The sequence below is a fragment of the Mustela erminea genome, chromosome 4 (genome assembly GCF_009829155.1).
Source record: "Mustela erminea isolate mMusErm1 chromosome 4, mMusErm1.Pri, whole genome shotgun sequence".
Classification (NCBI taxonomy): domain Eukaryota; kingdom Metazoa; phylum Chordata; class Mammalia; order Carnivora; family Mustelidae; genus Mustela; species Mustela erminea.
In genome coordinates, this window is record NC_045617.1 from 21,094,198 (window position 1) to 21,116,036 (window position 21,839).

Genomic DNA, 21,839 nt, shown 5'->3' on the forward strand with positions numbered 1-21,839 from the left:
AATTACCAAGGAAGTATAACCATAATTTAAAAAATATCTTATTTTGCGTATATATTTACACTTCAAAGTAATTTATATATTAAATTAGTTTTTGTTTGAGATGGTGAAATGAAAGGTTTTGTAAGTAAGAATACATGTTGATATGTGAAAAAATGTGAAGTTAAAACATGTTGGCATACTCCTAGTTTCTCAGAACAAGAAAATGACTAATCTAAATTTCATTTCAGAATAAAAACCAAGACAAGCCACATAAAAGCAACCTAAAAATTAAACTGTCATCATATTATTTGTTTTAAAACTATGGAATAATATATCTGAGGAAGATTTCTCTCAAAATTGTTTTTCTCAATTTCAAGTAAGTAATTTATTTTGGTTAATATATTGGGGATGAGGGGGGTTGGGGGTAAGCCTTGGCATTGAAGTTGAAAAATCCTACTCATCCTTAAAGTAACAACTCAGATATTAACCTCTTTAAAGCCTTTTGTGACTCCTTTGCCCATTCCCAAAAGGTTATCTCTTTGGATTCCCATAGTCTTAGCCCCCTTTTGCATTGCTGATAAAGGACTTAACACAGGTAGTGTTGTATTTGTAGGGATAGTCACATGGCACCCTTGTGTGCCTCCCTGCCCACCCCTCCCCCCAGCCCTTCTGCTTCTGCTGAGGGACCTTGGTCAAGCTAATTTCCTCCTCTGTAAAATGAGTTCTAATAATTTTCACCTCGTTGAATTATTGTGATTAAACAGTAATAAGCAAATGTGTGGCATGATATCAATATAAGTGTTACTTTCTTTACTCTTCTAACCCAGAATCTGCCACATTATTTCATGTATACTAAGCACTCTTGAATTGAAATGAAAAATGGAATTCTTGTAGCATTTATTAATTTAGGGCAAACTTAAATTACCTGCACATTGTGGTGTAAAGCTTTTTGTAGTTGGTCACTACCTCTTATGTCCTCAGGCTAGGTAATTACCTTTTAAAATACTTTTTAAAGAATTAAAAAAAAAAAAAAAAAAAGAATTGACTTAATAAATACCCATTAGGCCTGATTTTTCTTTTTTAACTATTGATATATTTAGAGAAAGAAAAGTGTCCAGGCCTGATCTTGCCTTGAAAAAGGCCAATGTTAAGCCATCGATTCAAGGAGTAACTATAATTTTCCAATGCTGCGGATTAGGTTAAGTTTATTTCTTCTGAAAGAGCCTTATTTTCCAAAGCCTTCAGTAGTGTCTTTTTTATTAAAGATGTTGTAGAAAGTATTGAAAGTATGTGTGCCACAGATCACAAATTCGATAATTGGATTTATTGCTCTCTTGTTTTTGCCATTTGTGAATTCACAAAACACAAAGACTGAAGCCTTTGGTTTTTAAACCTATTTAGGATTGTGGAATGTGGACCAAGTGAATTCATTATTGCCTGGAGTTTTGATTTCTTCACCATATTTTCCCTATCATGTGTTTTCCCAGGTTTGGTTTGGTTTTTTTTTTTTTTAAATAACATTGTTTTTTTAATTTTTTCATGAAGTCATTAGATTTTCAAATTAATTTTGATAAATCACTTGTTGATGATGCTTAATGATTTTAAAATAGAAGCCAGGTTAGTCAAGACATTACTTTTGAGTCATTTTACTAACAGAGATTATAGGCCATTTATTGACCCTGTACTTATGTGTCCACTTCTAGAGTGAGTGTTTTAATCTTTGTAACAACTCTATAAAATGGGTAGTATTGTCCCCATTTTACAGTTGAGGAAATGAGGCTTGGAGAGGTTAATTTACTTTTGCCTAAAGTTATTCGGCATATATTTACCTCTTAGCATGTGAGGATTAAAATGAGGGAATGTGTATTAGCCTAAACCGAAGAAGCAGAGAAGCAAAATCTGAGATTTTGGAATTTGATAATCATTATTGGGACATGACTGTGACCATGAATATATTCTTATTAACTTTTTTTGTGTGTATGATAATATACCCTGCTACTCTGTACTGAGCCTTTTTTTTCCTGAGCAATATTAAGTCTCCTCTCAAATTCATGTTCCCATTTGGACTAGATTGTTTCGTTTTATGTATATGTGCTTATAAGGTGATAATGGGACTTGACTCTAATATCAGTCTGATACAAAATATCTTTCTTTATAAGTTTAGTTTGATTAAACTAGTGTATGAATATATTCTCATTGTGAAATTTAACAAACAAATGAAACATAAATTTTCCTTAATCACCACCAATTCTATTTCCCTATCCACTTGTATTGGTTTTTGCATAACCTCCCCAAAACATAGTAGTGTAAAATAAGCTATTTGTTAACATATGATTCTGGGATAGGCTCAGTTAAGGAGTTTTGCCCCTGCTAGTGGCTGGGCTGCTTATGGGGCGTAGTCAGCTAAGAGGTCAGCTAGAAGGTGGTTGGTCTGGGATTGCTTCATTCATATGTCTGGATATTGGTGTGAACTGTTGACTAGGGTCTTAGCCTCCTGGAGCTAGGGTCTCCAGTAGACCTACCTTCTACTGAAGCAGCAAGTGAAGGCAAGCCCCATATATTTTATCTTGTTCCATGGGCCAAAGCAAAACATGGTCAATCTCAGAGCAGTGTGAAAAGGGTTTCCTAAGAGTGTGTGACTCATTAGGGGACCATTATTGCAATAATCTATACCACTATTGCTGTCTGACTCATTTTTCAGGAAACATTTGTCAGTGTGTCGGTGGTCTACTCTTGAAAAAGTATAGTGTTTAAAAATATATTCAGCAATTCAGATAAATTCCTCATTCTTGTTATATTTCATTCTCATCATTGCTCAGCATCATTCCTGGTCCCATTTAATCAACAAATATCTACTGAGCCCGCACTAAGTGCACAGTAAGGTATTAGGTGAGCAGATCACTGGAGCAAGATCACTGTGTTCATCATCCAAGTTTCTTAAACTTCCCTACCTATCTGCTCTATTATATGAACAGAATTCTATAAAAGCAGGCAATTTCAAGTTTTCTGAAAATGACCAACAGCCCACACAAGACAGAATATATTTTGTATACTCTATTTTTTAAATGCCTTACAAGAATATCTTCAATAGAAGAAAAAGTGTAACACAGAGGTTATTTTGTTTTGATCTGTACTCCCACCAGCAATATGAGACTTTCTCCATCTCTTCACCAAGTTTATGTTCTCAAGTGTTTTGATCTTTGCGAATCTAATAGATAAAAAACATGGATCTCAGTGGTTTTAATTTGCAGTTCTTTTATTACAAGTGAGACTGAGTATCTTTCCATATGCTTGAGAGCCATTTACTACATGTTTATCTTCTGTCCACTTTTCTCTTTTGGGTCTTGGTCTTTTGTTTATTGGTTCCAAAGAGCTCTTCATATAATAGGAAAATTGGTCTCTGAATTGACTTTCAAGTATTTTTCCCAGTTTGTTTATTCATGGATAAATACATTTTAATTTTTTCATTTTATAAAGAACTTTTATATCTTAAATGAGGCTTTAGATCACATTTAGTTGAAGTTACCTTTAAATATTAGTCACAGGAGTAGAAGAAAAAGATCCTGACTTTATCACTTCTTATTTAGAGAACTTACCTTTAAAATGCCGTAACTTAAAATGAACAGTTTCAGAAGGATCCTGTTTTTTATTCACTTTTTTCCCCTCAGTTTAGTTCTATCCTGAGACCACCCGCTTTGGGGCTATTTTTAGATGATTAGACTGTGTAGCATAGGTGGAAAAAATTCTGTGTTACTTAGAATAACTTGTTAATAATGTTGCTTTGAGTCTTGTTCAGCTTGTCCATGTGTGTACACGCGTGTGCACTTGTAATGTGTACAACACATACATATATAGTAGTAGTGGTTCAAGCTGGGCTTTAACTCATAACCTATTCAGCCAGCCTTTACCTAATCAGTCAGATAGCTGTATTAGGGTGGCTAGATTAGGCTAGCCTTTACCCAGTGGGCCAAATAGAGGAAAGACAATGGACTCCGGTCTTTTTTGAGAAGACAGTAAACCTGCCCACAATCCAAACAATATCCTACATTTTAATAAGTAAGGAGCTAGAAGAGGGTAGCAGAGGCATTTGTGACCTCATCTGCAGCATCTGACATTGTGAAATACTAAAAGTTTTCCCCCTTGACTTCTGTATAAAAGGGGATTAGAAAATCATGAGGCTTTGGAGATGAGTGTGTTTTGAGTCATTTAAGGTAGTTTTCAAAAGTTTTTAAAGTTGGCAAACCCTTCACAAATAATTTTACCCAGCAGCATTCAAAAAAACAAAAAAGAATTCTTTCGTGATTTATAGTGGACAATGGTGGGCAATGGTAGAAAACCAGTTTTTGCCATGCTTTAAATTTTAATTTTTCAGAGTTGTTGAAATGTTCTTTAGGATCTGTTATATCATTGTTATCTTTATAAATGTTTCATTGACAATTAACAGGTTTTCTGGGTGGTAACTGTAGTTCAGTTATAGTGAGCATTTCATAATGTATATAATTGTCCAATCACTGTTGTATACCTGAAACTAGTATAATACCATATGTCAGCTATACTTTAATTAATGCTTTCCATTTATTTGATACAAAATTGTGTGGACATACTATTTCCTTGACTGAAAGAAATGTTAACATTTCTGAGGTTGTAATACATCTTACAATATGTGCATTTAATATATTAGTTTTCCCTTTTGAGAAGTTGATATTAAACTGATGGGATATCTTCTAAGATAAGAGTTCCTAAAAAAAATATATAGCATTTCATAATTTGTTTTCATCCTCTGTACATGTATTTCTTTATGTAATATGTCATGGAATTGAAATTGCTTCCTACTTCATTTTGTTCTTCATTTTTGCCTTGCATCTTTAATGGTTTTAACTTTGTATATTTTGATGTTGTTATTTGGCCTTAAAACTTCATAACTAATAGATCTTTTGTGGCAGTGCTTTTCAGAATATTTGTAGTAAAGAATCAGTTTTTTCCTGATACTTCGTTAAAATACATTGGAAATGAGTTAGAAAAATTAAAGAGTGAAAAACCAAGAAGCAAAAACAAGCTTCTTTTTTTTTTTTTTTTTTAAGCTTTTATTTATTTATTTGACAGACAGAGATCACAAGTAGGCAGAGAAGCAGGCAGAGAGAGAGGAAGGGAAGCAGGCTTCCTGCTGAGCAGAGAACCCAACTCCGGCTCTGATCCCAGAACTCTGGGATCATGACCTGAGCCGAAGGCAGAGGCTTTAACCCACTGAGCCACCCAGGCACCCCCCTTTTTTTTATTATTATATTTAACAGGTATACAGTTCCGCTGTCAGATTGCTGTAACAGTTTCTAAATGCTTGCTTTCAAGTTTTATACTTGTCTTGTTCCAGACCTATAACAGCTAGTTATGGGCCAAGTTTGAGTAGTTCTGTAAACATCCTTTTTTCGATTTAAAGAGACCCTTTAATTCCTTTCTTCTTGAATCCTATTTCTTGACCCATATCAAAATTGTTACTCCTATTTCCATGATACTATCATTGCCTGTCATTATTTTTAATCTTTTTTATGTCATTTCATTTTTTCAATCCCATCTGAGGATCTTTCCGATCGGCTTCTAAACAATAAAAATTTGTTATAATTGATTTTTTCTTCTGTAATTTTATGTTTTAATAATTTTGTTCTTTCCTTTGCTCTTTGCAATATTAGACTGTTTTGTGTGTTTTTTAAATAGGTGCAGAAATCATTTTAGAAGCTTATATATAGAAATGTAGTTGTAATTACAAAATTTAAGAACAATTCAAAAATTTATTTTCTTTAATGTAATAAAAGGAATTTAGCTTATTTTATTGTTTTACGCTCTCAGCTTCTCAAGTTAATCTTTAAAACTAACCTATAAATGTTGCATAAACTGTGTATCTCCTCTTTCAAAAAATTTTAAGCTTCTGTATTAAATTTCAACGGAATAATTTGGACTCTACATACTAATTTGGTATAGAGTACCATCACTAATCTGTTTACACCATACCTTTTATACCCGTGCTTGAGTTCCAATTTTAATTTCCCTCTTTTGGTTGCCACAGATATGTTTTTAGGAATATTTTTCAGGAGATATTCATGTGGATTACTTTTTCTGAACCCTTGAATATCTGAAAATGGCTCTTGTTGCATGCATGTGTTAATGACAGCACGACTCAATGTGGTATTCATGTGTCCCAGACTTTTCCTTTATAATTCTCTAGCCATTATTCTGGTCTCTTTTACTTTTGACTGGGACAAGAAAGACCTTTTGATGTAGAAGTGCTGGTGCTTTTCATTTTGGGAATAGTTCTTCTGTTATACCTTTGAATATTGCTTACATTCCATTTGTTAAGTTTTTTTTTTAATTAAATAACTGTTACTGGTGGACTGGTTCATATTTCTTTTTTATACTGGTCTTTTTCCTTATTTTTAACTTTTTTTTTTGCATTCTTGGTGAACATTTTTATTTTCATCATCTACTTTACTGATAGGTTTTTTTGCAATATTGATTATTTCTTATCTCCAGTGTGGAATTTAATTTTGTTGTTTATTCCTTTCTTTTTTCTTATCGGTTAGAGTTCCATAGGTTTATATCTTACTCTGCATATGTCTCTTGTGTCTTTAGTCCTTCCTGGTCTTTTTAATTGATCATCTTTCCTTATAAAATATGTTTTACAAGAACTTCATTTTCTTGTCTTTTACTGAGACACACAGCAGATACTTTCTATATTTCTTCTGTTTCCTAATATAAATTATTACAGATTCTTTTCATTGACAATTTAAGGATGTTTTATCCATGCTGCTGAATATTTGTATAGGTCCCATGCTATCCATCAAATGAACAAGAGACTGTTTATCCATTCCTGGTGTTTGCCAGGAGGCAGAGTATGGAAAATCCACTTAGTTGTCTTTGTTTTCTTCTAACTGATAGAATTGCTCTTCCAGATACATAGAATTAATAATTGTGCACAACCCACTGAGATTAAAGCATTCATCCCTTGTGCCTCTACTGGGTTGAGGTTTCGTTTTTCCCTGCACATCTCACTGCACATCCTCTCTGTTATGTGGAAGAGAACTTACTCCTAGATAACATGAAATAGGTTTGTTTTTTTTTTTTCATTTATTTTTGTTTGTTGTTTTTTGTTTTTAGAAAGTACACATGCAGGCAAGGGGGAGGGGCAGAGGGAGAGAGAGAATCTTAAGCAGGCTGACTATCTCATGAGCCTGAAATGGTGACCTGAGCTGAAATCAAGAGTCAGACATTTAGCTGACTGAGCCAACCACATATTCCTCCCCCGCTTTTTTTTTTTTTTTTTTTAACCAGAGCATTAATTACTTGAAATTCTGCAAGTTATAAAGGCCCTTAGGACTTTTGGTGATTTCAGCAGGGATGGAAGCTAATGTAACATCCAGAATGGAGAGAGGTGTGCTCCATCAGTTAATGTTTTTAGGTGTGAAACATTCATTCCCTGGATTTGATAATTCTTGAGCAAGTCTGTTTTGAAGCTAGTCTATGGGACTGGAGATAGTGGTTGCTATTTGGTATTCCTAAGTTAGGGTAGTTATGGCACCAATCCCCATGATTTCATCCTCTGGTGCTTTATTGCTACGTGGGGAGAACCAAAGAATATTCCTTGAATTGCTGTGAAGACTCCTGATGAAGAGAAACTAGTTCACATTGCCTTCCTCCAATGTTGTTTCATATTTTATACTTTATTAAGTATAACCAAGTGATCTTTTTGAGTCATGTGAGTCTCAATGTCCAGTTGGACCTAATGTATTTGTATTTCATGATTTTTTTATTTTTGTTTTTAATATTTGCTGAGTGAATCTGTATTTATTGCTTGTTCTTTATAAGCATTTCAAATTTTAAATATGTAATGCAGATACTCTCTATAATATAGATTAATATATGTAAAGAATATAACAAATATCTGTTTTAATATCTACAGTAAGATGTAGAATGTTATAGATATCTTTGAAGTATTTGCCTCCTTCTCTCCTGTCTAATAATTTTGGTTTTTAATTGTGGTTAATCATTTCCTTGCTTTTCTTCATAGTTTCACCTCAGATGTATATATCCCTAAACAATAGATTGTGTAGTTTTGTCTTTTTGGAGCTATTTATGTGTGCTTGTTCTTTTGTGATTGCCCCCCCCCCCCATGTTTTGGACATCATCCATGTTGAATTGTATAGATATAGTTCATTCATTTTCACTGTTGTATAATATTGGCATTATAGGACTATACCATAATTTTAATTTTTCCATTCTTCTGTCTTTAGACATTTGAGTTGTTTCCTTTTTTTATCCCCAATTACAAACAATGCTGTTAAGAAAACTGTTGTGCATGTCTTGTCGTGCATATGTGTAAGAATTTATGTGTTTATACTAGGGTAGTAGAATTGCTGAGCTTGAGTGTGCACATGTCTCCTTTACTAGGTAATTCCAGTTGTTTTCTAAAGTGGTTCTACCAAACTGTATTCCCACCAGCAGTGTGTGAAAGTTCTGATGTTCTGCATCATCACCAACATTTAGAATTGTCAGACTTAAGTTCCAAATTAATTCTTATAGATATAAATGATAGCTTATTGTGATTTTGTATGTTTTCTTTCACTAGTAAAGTTGAATTTTTCCATATGCGTATTATCTGCTTGTTTCAGCAAATATTGAGAGAGATGTGTTGAAGTCTCCAACTTGTGGATTTGTCTTTTTCTCTTTTAGTTATGTCCGTTGTTGCTTCATGTATTTTGAAGCGTTGTTAGGACCTTATAAATTTAGGATTATTATGTCTTCTTGGTTAGGTGGTCTCTTTATCCCAGGCAGTATTCCTTGTTATGAAATCTTCTTGTCTCTTGTTAATATAGCCATTCTAGCTTTTTTCTATTAGTGTTTACAGGATATGTCAAGAATTTGAAGGGCCTGAAATTTTACCTTTTTGAAAGCTAACAAGTTAAGTTACCACAAATTTCATAGATACTGGCAGTAGACAAGAGATTCCTGGATCTCCATTTTATTGACTATTAATTAGGAGGAACTGCAGATGGGAGATGGTTGTGGGTAAAGTACTGAGAAGTCTGTTCAAAAAATGCTACCACAGTAGAGACCCATGGGAAGTTGTCTCCCAACATATCATTTTTCATCCTTTTACTTTCAACATATTTATACTTTTGTATGGGTTTCTTGTAGAAAACATATACCATATAGTTGGACTTATTCATTTAGTCTAATAATCTTTTCATTGGTGTGTTAAGATTGTTTATATTTAATGTAATTAGTAATATGGTTAGACTAAAAATCTACCACTGTGCTAGCTGTTTTCTGTTATTGTCCATTCTTTGCTTTGTTTTTCCTCTTTTGGATTACTTGGATATTTTTTTATTTTCTTTCTCTCCACTATTTGCTTATATATTTATACCTTTTGAAATTAATTTAGTGGCAGCCCTAGGGTTTGAAATATACATTTGTAGCTAACCAAAGTCTCCATCATATAATAGTACATAATCTCATTTGTACAATAAGGATTCCTGATTCTTCCTGCTTATCTTTTGTGCTTCTATTAATACATTTTACTTTCATAAAAGTTGTTGCTATTATTTTTGCTTTTTATCTTTTAAGAGCAAATACAAATAAGGATGCCTGGGTGGCTCAGTTGGTTAAATATCTGCCTTTGGCCCAGGTCATGATCCAGGCTCCTGGGATTGAGTCCCACAGCAGGCTCCAGAAGCAGGGAGCCTGCTTCTCCCTCTGCCCGCTGCTCCCCTTGCTTGTGTGTTCTCTCTCTCACTGACAAATAAATAAATAAAATATTTTCTTAAAAAAAAAAGAGCAGTTACAGATAAGAAATACATGAAGTTTTATATTTACTTTCATTTATGTCACTTCTAGTGTTGTTGATTTCCTCGTGTGGATCCAGGTTTCTGTCTGTTGCTATATTCCATCTGTGTGAAGAACTTCTTTAACATTTATTTTATTGTAGGGCAAAAATGGTGGTAATGAATTATCTCAGTTTTTGTTTTTCTGAAAGAAATTTTATCTTTCATTTTTACAAAGTATTTTTGCCTAGGGGTCTCCTGGGTGATTCTATCAATTGAGCATCTGCCTTTAGCTCAGGTCATAATCCCAGGGTCGTAGGATCAAGTCTCATGTTGGGCTCCTTGCTTTGCAGGGAGCCTGCTTCTCCCTCTTCCTGCTGCTCCCCTGCTTGTGTGCTCAATCTCTCTCTCTCTCTCTCTCTCTGACAGATAAATAAAATCTTCAAAAAAATATTTTTGCTGAGTATAGGATTGTGGATTTCCTTTTTTTTTTTCCCACTTTACCACTCTGTTGTTGTCTCACTCATGTGGTTTTGCTATAATTCTTATCTTTTTTTTTTTTTTAAGATTTTATTCATTTATTGGACAGAGAGAGAGAGAGATCACAAGTAGGCAGAGAGGCAGGCAGAGAGAAAGGAAGGGAAGCAGGCTCTCTGCTGAGCAGAGAGCCCAATGCGGGGCTCGATCCCAGCACCCTGGGATCATGACCCGAGCCGAAGGCAGAGGTTTTAACCCACTGAGCCACCCAGGCGCCCCTATAATTCTTATCTTTGATTCTTTTTTTCTCTTTGTCTTTGGATATGATTTGCCTTTACTTTTTTTCCCCTGAAGATTATTAATTAGAGAGCGAGAGAGAGAGAGAGAGAGAGAATGAGCAGGTAGAGGGAGCAGGAGACCCAGACTCCGCGCTGAGCAGAGTATGTGACATGGGGCTCAGCCCCAGGACAGTGGGATCATAACCTGAGCTTAAGGCAGACATTTAACTGACTGAACCACCTAGGTGCCCCAATATGCCTTTATTTTTGAACACGATGTGTCTATTTGCTTTTGCTTGGTATTCTCTAAACTGCTTGGTTTTGTGGTTTGGTATCTTTTATTTAATGAAAACTCTCAGGCATTATCTCTTCAGCTATTATCTCTTCATGTATTTCTTTTGAACTGTTCTCTCTTCTCTGTGTGATTTCAGTTAAATGGATATTAGACCATGAGATATGTCTCATAGCTCTTAACATGATTCATTATGGGTTGGTTTTTTTTTTTTTAGGATTTTATTTGTTCATTTGACAGAGAGAGAGAGATCACAAGTAGGCAGAGGCAGGCAGAGATGGTGGGGAAGCAGGCTCCCCCTGAGCAGAGAGCCTGATGCGGGTCTTGATCCCAGGACCCTGGGACTACGACCTGAGCCGAAGGCAGAGGCCCCAACCCACTGAGCCACCCAGGCGCCCCTCATTATGGGTTTTGTCTTATTTTCACCTACACTTTTTTTTTCCTGATGTGAGATTTATCTTCTAGAAAGATTACCTTGATGATAATAGCTATTGCTGTTCCTGAAGTATTAATATTTCAGAAGGTGAACCTATAGTATAAAGGCTTTTTTTTTTTTTTTTTTTTTGGCATGTCCTGAGATTGTTCAGATTATTAGTAAAATAAAGGTAAATAATAAATTGTGTCCCAATTAAGAACAGCCTGATTAGATTTAAGGACCATGAGATATGGCCCAGGATTATGGCTATTGTTGTGGAGATAGAATTTAATGTAATAATTAGATCCTAAAGTACGTTTTAATTTTATATGTTTTATATGTATTATTTTTCTACCTATGTTAATCACTTGAAATTCACTGGATTTTCATTCTGAATTATGCCTCAGTTATTATAATAGTACATATTTAATTTGGAATAAAAAATACTACAAATTACCAAGTAGCTAGACCCAGATATGCTTATTTTACTCACCTAGGACTATGTAGAATTAAATAGACATGAGAAGGACAAGTAAGAAATTTATATTAGTATTTTGGTTTTTATTGTGGTCTGTTAATTGAGAAAGTGTTTTTAGAAGTGAAGATGGGATGCCTTTTATTTATTTTGTTTGTTTGTTTTGTTTTTTAAAGATTTTAGTTCTTTATTTGTCAGGGAGAGAGAGAGCACGAGCAGAGGGAGTGGTAGGCAGAGGGAGAAGCAAGTTCCCCACAGAGCAAGGAACCTGATGCAGGACTCAATCCCAGGACTCTGGGATTATGACCTGACCCTAAGGCAGACACTTAACAACTGAGCCACCCAGGCATTCCAAAGGGATGCCTTTTAAAGGAGAGCTTTTTTTATGCATGGAACCTTCAAGATCACTAAAAACTAATAAACCAATTAATATAAATAAAACTTGGAAATTTCTAAGTGTGGGAAAGTTTTTTGAGTATGTATACTTTGAATTATCAAAAGTGATAATGAGATCTCTCTAGTTTTGAAAAAATTACATGGTAGATGAATCAAAAGGAATGTTATCTCAAAAGGAAGATATGCTTCTAGTTTTTTTCATTTACATCACTTGAGGTATGTTAGATTTACTAAAGAATCTTTGGATATGTGTGATTCAAAAATCTAACGTTTAATTATTAAAAAAATCATTACTTTTGAAATCTGAAGTTTAATGGGCATTAGTATAAAAAAAAGATGTTGGGGGAACTGGTTCACTATAAGCATTTTTTATGCGAGCTCAGCTTTACCTAATAAGATTCCTTGTCATGATACATTATACTTTTTCATAGAAAGGAAAAATGTTTTTTGTTTGACCCATGTTTCAGTAGCTGGCAGATTTTGAAATGGGGACATCTCCAAGTTGATATTGGACACTAGCCACATAAAAGGACAAGGAGCCAAATGCATGAAACATTTGCTTTTTTGGCAGAAAGCCCCGGTATATGCAGATTCATTTAAAAAATTGAAGTAAACCTGATCATGGGCAGTTTCTTGTTTAGTGCGTTAAATGCCCACCCCAGCCCCAGCATATAACTTGAGAACAGAAGGTCAAGCTTTTGTTGACAACTATGACATTTTCTGGCTCTACTTCTACAGTTACAGAATCAGAATAGGGAATTGTTTTTCCTCTGATAAGAAGGAAGACTCTGAATTACTTAGATGCAGTTGGAACCCTGATCCTACACGTATACACAGACATAAAAGTGCAGATGTGTTGTGTTCTTTTATCCTGGTATGTTTCTCTCACTAATTATTCTTGGATACATTGTAGGGCTCTGATAAATATTTATTGAAAAAGAGGAATTATTTCTATATATATAGTCTTAAACAGATAACAAAACTTTACATGTAGATTGTGGACTTTCAAATCCATTCTCTGTCCATTTCCATTGTTACAACTTTAATTGAGGTCTCATTATTTTTGTTTGGACCATCGTAGGCTCTCAGTTTGTCTCTGAATTCACCTCTTTTCAAATTCAACCCTTACAATGTCAATAGAGTGATGGTTCTAAAACCCAGATTTTATCCAAATGATGACGTACTGACAGTGGTACAGGAGAAACTGTGAAAAATTGTTAATAACCTCAGTGTTAAAAAAATGAAGGATAGGGACGCCTGAGTGCCTCAGTCAGTTAACTGTCTGCCTTCAGCTCAGGTCATGATCCCAGGGTTCTGGGATGCAGTCCCACATCGGGCTTCTTACTCAGTGGGAAGCCTGCTTCTCCCTCTCCCTGCTTCTCCTCCTGCTTGTGTTCTCACTCTCTGACAAATAAATAAAATCTTAAAAAAAAAATAAAAAGAAGGATAATTACATGTATATTGTTAGGTCCGTGGTCAAAGGAATGAGACTGATACAAAGCGAAGGTGAAGCAAAGCTTTATTTCGCGCCAAGCATCGAGAATCAAACAGACCGTTCGGGGCCGCCTTTTACAGAGAGGGTGACCACCCCCAGCCTCACAGACTAAGTTTTATAGAGCAAAGGCCATGTGGTTGAGCTTCGCCACACACAGGTGGCCACTGAGATTGTAACACACAGAGAAAGCTGCACAGTCATGCTAGGTCACACACGGGTGGCCAATTGAATTACAGTTCACCCCATAGTAGCTATTTGAACTAGCCTATCACCTTGGTCAGAATTGGCGCCCAGAAGGCGCCCAAAAGGTGGGGCCCACACTCCTCGGTAGCTAGAGTGACAGTATGCGCTCTCCACTAATTGGATGTCTCCATCTGGTCCGACTCATCCCCGCATTCGGGCTCAGTTGTCTCCATCAGACCTGACCCGCCCTTGTATTTGGGCTCTGTTTTCAGAGACTGGTTGACCACATTCTACTGGTTTCCCGGACTTGCTTTTAAGTAAGTTCTCCTGGGGAGTGTGTGTGCAGGGTCAGTTTAAGTTTTACTGCATAAACAACAAAATCACTGTTTAACCCAATGGAATCGCTCTGGCTAAAGAGGCCCTTACAATATGATATATATAGTCTGCCATATAGTCATCAAAAATCTAAGAAAGAATATAAAGGGGAAGTGTTCACTTGCTTGGCTAAGTGAAGAAAATATGCTTCAAAATAGTACAGTATGATCCTTCTGTTTAAGAGTGTATATAATATAAACATTAGAGAAATAATAAAACAAAATGTGAAGGTGGTAGATTTAAGTAATTCTTTCTTGTGCTTTTTTATATCTTATAAAAGCATGTATTACATTGTAACCAGGGGGATAATTAATAAACCAAAACATATAATCTATTCATATAATTCTTCTCTTTGAAGCCATCATGAACTATATGATTTGTAGTTCACATCATGAAGTACAGAGATGTACTTCAAAAGTAGTCTGTGGATATGTCTGTTTTAGAATCACCTGGGGCACTTATTAAAAATAAGGATTCCTGAGGTCCATCCCAGACATATGAAATTAAATCCTCTGGGGTTGTCTAGGAATGTGTACTTCTGGCAAGTGCCATCAATGATTCTTATATACTCTAAAGTTTTGAAGCTGGCCTACAGTATAGAGTAAAACTCTGGATGACTTTTCCATGATCTGATACCTGAATGCCTTCCCAGCCCCATCTTATTCTTCCCCAGGCACTTTGCTTTTTCGTCTGAACTGCTTGCTCTTCCTCGGATGCATATCTTATGTCTCTGCATTTACTTTTAGTTTAAGGAAAGTGGGGACTCTGACTGTCCTAGGTGTGGCATGCTGGGGATAGTGTTGCCCCTCCTTAAATGTTTGATGAATTAATGTATGCCATTCCTCTGGATGAAATGACATGTCCATTCAGTGAATTCTTCCTGTTTTAAAATGTCCTGAGACATTACCTCCATTGTGAAATGCTCTTTACTTTCCTTAGAGTTAATTAATCCTTTGTGCCATCATTGTACTTTGTACCTCTGTTAGAGCTGTTACCACACTGACATGCAAGTTGTTGTTATTGACTTGTCTGACTTCCCTACTAGAGTATAAATTTCATGAGGGCAGATTTGTATGTTGCCATTCTTTGTGTCCTCAGTGCGTGGTGCCTATATATGCAATAAAAAGTGGTAGGAAAAAAGCTGATGATGGAAGGACAAATAGTATATGATTCCACTTACATGAGATGTGTAGTATAGTCAAATTCATAGAGACAGAAATAAATTAGTGGTTACTAGGGGCTTGGGAGGGGATAAATAGGGATTTATTGTTAAATGGGTGCCGAGTTTCAGTTTGGGATGATGAAAATGTTCTAAAGATGGATGTGATAATGGTTACACAATAGTGTGAGCTCATTAGTACCACTGACTTGTACACTCAAAAAATTAAAATGGTAAGTTTTATGTATATTGTGACACACATAAACAAACCACCTCATGAAGGTAAAGACCCTGGATATTCATTCAGCTTTGTTCTCTACAGTTCCTAACATTGTTTTGTTTCATTGTTTGTGTTTTCTTTTGATTTTAAAGATGTTTGAAAATAAGTCAAATGTATAGAGAAAGCCCATAGGAAGTTCTGTAACAAGTCAACAAAATTTATAAAGAGGAAAACCTAGCATATTGCTTTTTAAAAATGCATATTTAAAAAAAAAGTCATGATATTATAAATTATAATTAAAATTGAAGTGGTTGTCACCTACTGCGGGCCAGTAGATAGTGGTGAAGCAGAAGCACTGTGGCTTCATGGAACTTCAAACTTGGTATGGTCAAAGGATCTTTCTTTTCTTTGTTTGAATTATCTTCTTACTTAAGTCCAGGGTGATTGACAAGGAATACATTAAGTACCTTGGCAGTATCCTAAGTGGGTTTTGTAGATGAGCTCCTTTGAGCTGCTTACATCTCCATGAAGTAATGATGATTCTGTGTTTTTATAAAGAAATCATATATGCTATTTAATACTATTCACTCGGAGCTATTGCAAACATAGTTCACATATGTGTGTGTATACATGTATACATTCCTTCTAGAACAGTGCCTCTTTCTGATTTAGTTTGTAAAATAATGTTTGTAAGAGGGGGGAACAGAGGGAGAAGGAGAATCTTAAGCAGCCTCCACACCCAACACAGAGCCCAATGTGAGGTTTGATCTCATAACCCTGAAATCAGGACCTGAGCTGAAACCAAGAGTCAGTTGCTTAACTGAATGTGCCACCCAGGTGCCCCTAAAGAATTTTTATTTTTATGTAATATCTGCATCCACTGTGGGGCTTGACCTCACAATCCCAAGATCAAGAGTCACATACTCAACCAACTGAGCCAATTAGGCACTCCACTAAGTAATTTCTTTGGGAGAAATTTAAATGGAGATTTAGGGACTTTGCACACAGAGGTTTTGGTAGAGATGGTCTGGGATCCTTCTGGTTTAGGTAGTTCTTAGAACATAATGAAAGAAATACTATTACAATGAAACCTATTTTGGACTGGTCAAGGTCTCTTTTAGAAGCAAATTGTTTTCTTGGGGCGCCTGGGTGGCTCAGTCGGTTAAGCGGCTGCCTTCAGCTCAGGTCATGATCCCAGGGTCCTGGGATCAAGCCCTGTTTTGGGCTCCTCCTCAGTGGGGAGTCTGCTTCTCCCTCTTACCCCCCCCACTTGTGATCTCTCCCTCCCTCTCTCAAATAAGATCTTTAAAAAATAAATATTCTCATTTTTGGAATCTCATTAAAATGACATATTTCTTCTTATGACTGCATCATTTCTATCAACTCCCTGTTCTTTCTTACCAATGATTTCTGCATCTGTACTTTCCTACCTAGTGCCATTTTCTGTCAGACATTAAGAAATCCTGGTGAGGGGCGCCTGGGTGGCTCAGTGGGTTAAGCCGCTGCCTTCGGCTCGGGTCATGATCTCAGGGTCCTGGGATCGAGTCCCATATCGGGCTCTCTGCTCAGCAGGGGGCCTGCTTCCCTTCCTCTCTATCTGCCCGCCTCTCTGTCTACTTGTGTTCTCTGTCTGTCAAATAAATAAATAAAATCTTTAAAAAAAAAGAAATCCTGGTGAGTGACAGGTAAGATGAAGATATGTCCGTTGTTCTTTTTCCTTAATCAGTTTTATTGAGGTATAACTTACATACAACAAAATTTACCAGTTTTAAGTATACAGATGGATGAATTTTGGCAATTGTATCCATCCTGTAACCACCATCACCACAATTATGATAATATAGAACACTTCTATTACTCTAAAAAGTTTCCTTGTGTCCCTTTCAATCAAAGCTTCCTCCCCACCTCGAGCAACTACTGATCTGTTTTGTCACTGTAATTACTATATAATTACAATATATAATATAATTACTACAGTTTTACCTTTTACAGAATTTTATGTTAATGGAATACACAATATGTAGTTATTTGTGCCTTCACCCATATTCTTGCATGGATGAGTAGTGTGTTCCTTTATGTTGCTAAGTCATATTCCATTATATGGTTATACTGTTCACTGGGATCTGGACATTTGGATAGTTTCCAGTTTGGACTGTTATGAATAAAGCTGCTGTGAGCAGTCATGTGCAAGTCTTTATGTGAATATATATTTTCATTTCTCTTACAGATACTTAGAGATAGGATTGCTGGGTCATATAGTTAGTTTACTTTATAAGAAACTACCAAACTCCTTTCCAAAAGAGCTATACCGTTTTGCATTACCTCCAGCAGTGTATGGGAAGTCCAATTTCTCCATATTCTCAACATTTCGTTCTGGCTTAGTCTTTTTTAAATTGTATCCTTTCTATTGGGAATGTAATGATACCTCATTGTTTTAATTTTCGTTTCTAAGGACTACGGTTACTGGACATCTTTCATGTGCTTATTTGCCATTCACATATCTACTCTAGTGAAGTTTTTCTATTTAATAATCTTTTGCCCACACACACAAAAAAGATTTCAGTTGTTTTCCTTCTGTCTAGCACCCCCCTGGCCTCCCCACCTGCCTCAGATTCCATTCTTTGGCCCTGTTCTCTTTTTCTCTGTGTTCTTTGGAAATCTGGCTTCTTATGCTTAAACTTTCTAAACTCTCAGCTCAGGCCCAGGCATTTCCTTACTGTTTATGTAGAACTATGAATCTCTATTATCTTATATGGGAATTCGTTGTGGTTCCATCCTTTCTACAGTTCTCCTTATATCCCATGTGGGATAAATATAAGTTTCTCTGGCTCTCTCTTGTGAGCTGACTAGAGTAGTTTATAGTTAATCCCTTATTCTCCTCTTAAGCACTCTTAAGATTTACAGAACGAATACTATGCTGTCCCCCTTTTTAAACTTCATCATTCTACCCAGAAGATGCTATCTTAGCTTTCTTGGGTGTGTAAGCTTCTACAGGACACAGATTGGTTGGTTGTCTTTCCCAGCCAAAACAACATAAGCAACAGATTGAGCAGAGGCAGATATGAAAACCCGCTTTCTCTTAGTAAGCCAGACGTCAGAGAGATTTACAAAAATGTAAAACAGTTTCTATCTTTGTACCAGTTTTTTTCTTTGGAAAAACGAAATGTTACTCATGTTAACATGTAATAGGTTTACTATTTTTAATGAATGAAAATGTTAATACTTTATTTCTCAGTTTTAATTTCTAATATGGTAAATATTGATCAACATTACACAAGTAAGCAAAATTCTTAACTTTTCCTCCATAACTTTTAAGATGCAAAAATAGTCCTGAGACCAAAAGTTTTGAGAATTGCAATAGCCGGTGTTTATTAAGCACTTATTACAGGCCAAAGTACTTCACATGTTTTAACTAACTTAATTCTCAAAACAGTGTTACATAGGTGCTGCTATTATACTTTACTAATGAGGAAAGTAAGCCAGAGAGATATTGAATAACCTCTCCAAGTCCAAATAGTAAATAGAGAAGCTGGGACTCAACTAGTCTGGTCCTTTTCAAAATTTCAACCTCTTAACATTCTTCTTTTCAGTACAAAGTTATTCATGAATTCCTATGATTTCTTCCTTTAAAATATTCTCAATTCTCTCTTTCCTTACCGTCACATCCTAATCCTGGTCCTCCTCCTTTCTTAGAGGTAATAGCTTCTATCTATGTTATTTGTCAGCCCTTGTCAGATTTATAGCCAAATGTACAGTTTTTCTCATTTCTTTCCCCCTCTCCATAATCTGTATAGCTTGCTCTTATGCACTACTTGAAGTCCATATTGTCCTTTCCTCTTTTTTTAAAATATAATTTTATATAGCACTTATCCTCCACCTTGAAGACTCAAATTACATATGTATGAGTCTGCTTAAAGTTGTTGCGTGGGTTACTAAATGTTTTGCCCCCCCCCCCCCCAGGATTATTTTGTGCCTCATTTTGGGTAATTTCTGTTGCTGCTCTCAAATTCTTAATCCTTCATTCTGGCTTTTTTTATAAGAGGTTTTTTTTTTTTTTTTTAAAGATTGTATTTATTTATTTGACAGACAGAGATCACAAGTAGGCAGAGAGGTAGGCAGAGAGAGAGGAGGAAGCAGGCTTCCTGCTGAGCAGAGAGCAGGATGGATACGGTGTTTGATCCCAGGACCCTGAGATCATGACCTAAGCCGAAGGCAGAGGCTTTAACCCACTGAGCCACCCAGGCGCCCCCATTCTGGCATTAAAAAAAAAAAAAAGATTTTATTTATTTATTTGAGAGCAAGCAGAGAGAGAGAGAGAGAAGGAGCATGGGGTGGGGCAGAGGGAGAGGGAGAAGCAGACTCCCTGCTGAGCAGGGAGCCCTATATGGGGCTTGATCCTGGGACTCCAGAATCAGGAACTGAGCCACCCCAAGCCACCCAGGCACCCATGGCATTTCTAATGTACTTTTAATCCCATCTATTGTATTTTTCATCTCAAACATTTATTTCTCATCTCTAGTAAGATGAAAATTTTTATTCACCTTTTTTTTTATATTGTCCACATCTCTGCTTAACACGTCCAAGCATTCCTCCACTTTTTTCAACATACAGATTATAAGAATTATCTTGATATTTTTGCTGACTCCAATATTTATCAGTTGTTGGCTTGTTTCTGTTGCTGCTTTTTCTTCTCATTATGGGCTATATTTTTCTATTTCTTTTCATGTCTGATAATTTTTTTTATCAGATGCCAGACATTATGAATTTAACCTTGCGTTTAGGATATTTTGTATTTCTAGAAATATTCTGTTTTATTCTGGGACACTTACTTGGAAATTGTTTTGACACTTACTTGAAAATTGTTTGACACTTTCAATGCTATTCTTATGCCTGTCCAGGTGGAAACAGAATGAACTTTATCCAGGGCGCATTTTGCTCCATTACTGAGGCAATAACATTATGATTATTCTGTCCAATGTCCTGTGAATTGGGAGATTTTTTTCCCATTCTGGATGAAACAAATTCTTCCTGCCACTGTCTGACCCCTGAAATTGGTCCCTCTGCTCCTTTTAGTTCTTCTCCTGCTTCAGGTAGATTACTCACAAGTTTCTGCTGATGTTACTCAGTAAAGTCTTTAGGGGGCCCTCTGCAGATCTACTCTACTATCTTTCTACAACTGTCTCCTTGGTGGTACTCTACTGGACATATTCTAGCAAGCTTGGACTCCTGCTTCCTCAACTCAGGAAGATAGCTGAGCTCTACCTGACTTCTTCCCCTCTCTGCTCCCTGGAAGCACTCTCTAAGCAGGGAGCTATTAGAAGAGGGCTCATTTTGTTTCCTTCTGTCAGGGATTACTCTCCTATACTAGCCAATGTCTAATGTCTGTTTCTTTCTTTCTTTCTTTTTTTCTGTTTTTGTTGTTGTTTCAGGCAGGAGGGTAAATCTGTTCCCTCTTAATCCATGTAGACTGGAATCCCTGTCTCTTCATTTTTTAAAAATTCAGCTCAAATATTAACTCCTCTTCAAATGTCTCATAATCCATTTTCTAGGCAGGAATCATTTAACTGCAAAGAACAGAAGCCCTTTCACAGAAGCTCTAATAAAAAGGAGATTTTTTATTATAATACAGAGAAATCTCTCAGATCTTCACTGCGTGGTACAGACAGTTCTGTCTTCTCTTCCATTCTCTCCTCTGCACACCAGTCTTCTCCTCAGGCTTCTTTCCACCTGCCTTTCACTCACTTGCCATGGTATTAACTCTAGCTTTAACTCAACATGACCTTTCAGCTCTGGTCCTTACACTATGTAATTAGATGATCTATTTATGTAAATGGCCAAGGAGCCAGAAAATTAGTATTAATCTTGGGTAAACCAGAGTTCAGTAGTGACATGACCATGATTAATATTACAATTACAGTTTTTTAAATGAAAAGAAATTTTGAAGTATTTTGTGAGAAATACCAACTTACAAATTCTAACTAGGAAGTTAGTCTCAAATAACATTCAGTAAACACAATGTAACAAGATAGCTCAGACATTTTGCTTATGTTTTTGATTAAATATTAGGATTCATTGACAGACATTTTCGGATCATATATTATGTACCAGACACTGTCCAAGATGAGGGATACAAAGGCGCTTATACTTTTATAAAGCCCAGAGAACCAAATCCAGCCCCACCACCTGTTTTTCTAAATAAAGTTTTATTGGATCACAGCCCCCTCCATTCATTTCTGTGTTATCAACAAGAGACTCTGTGGCCCACAAAACCTAAAAATTTGCTATT

The 21,839-nt window shown here is 35.9% G+C and overlaps 1 protein-coding gene across 4 annotated transcripts in view; it reads left to right on the forward strand.

Annotated features, from left to right (window-relative positions):
- Positions 1-21,839, forward strand: part of REV3L (REV3 like, DNA directed polymerase zeta catalytic subunit) — a 182,232-nt gene that overhangs the window by 9,427 nt on the left and 150,966 nt on the right. Inside the window, exon 1 of one of the 4 annotated variants that reach the window (XM_032337985.1) lies at positions 228-355. The exons of the other annotated variants lie outside the window; for them this stretch is intronic. The gene's annotated coding sequence lies outside the window, so the exon portion shown is untranslated. Of the gene's footprint in view, positions 1-227; positions 356-21,839 lie in introns of those variants that run through there. 4 annotated transcript variants of the gene reach the window in all.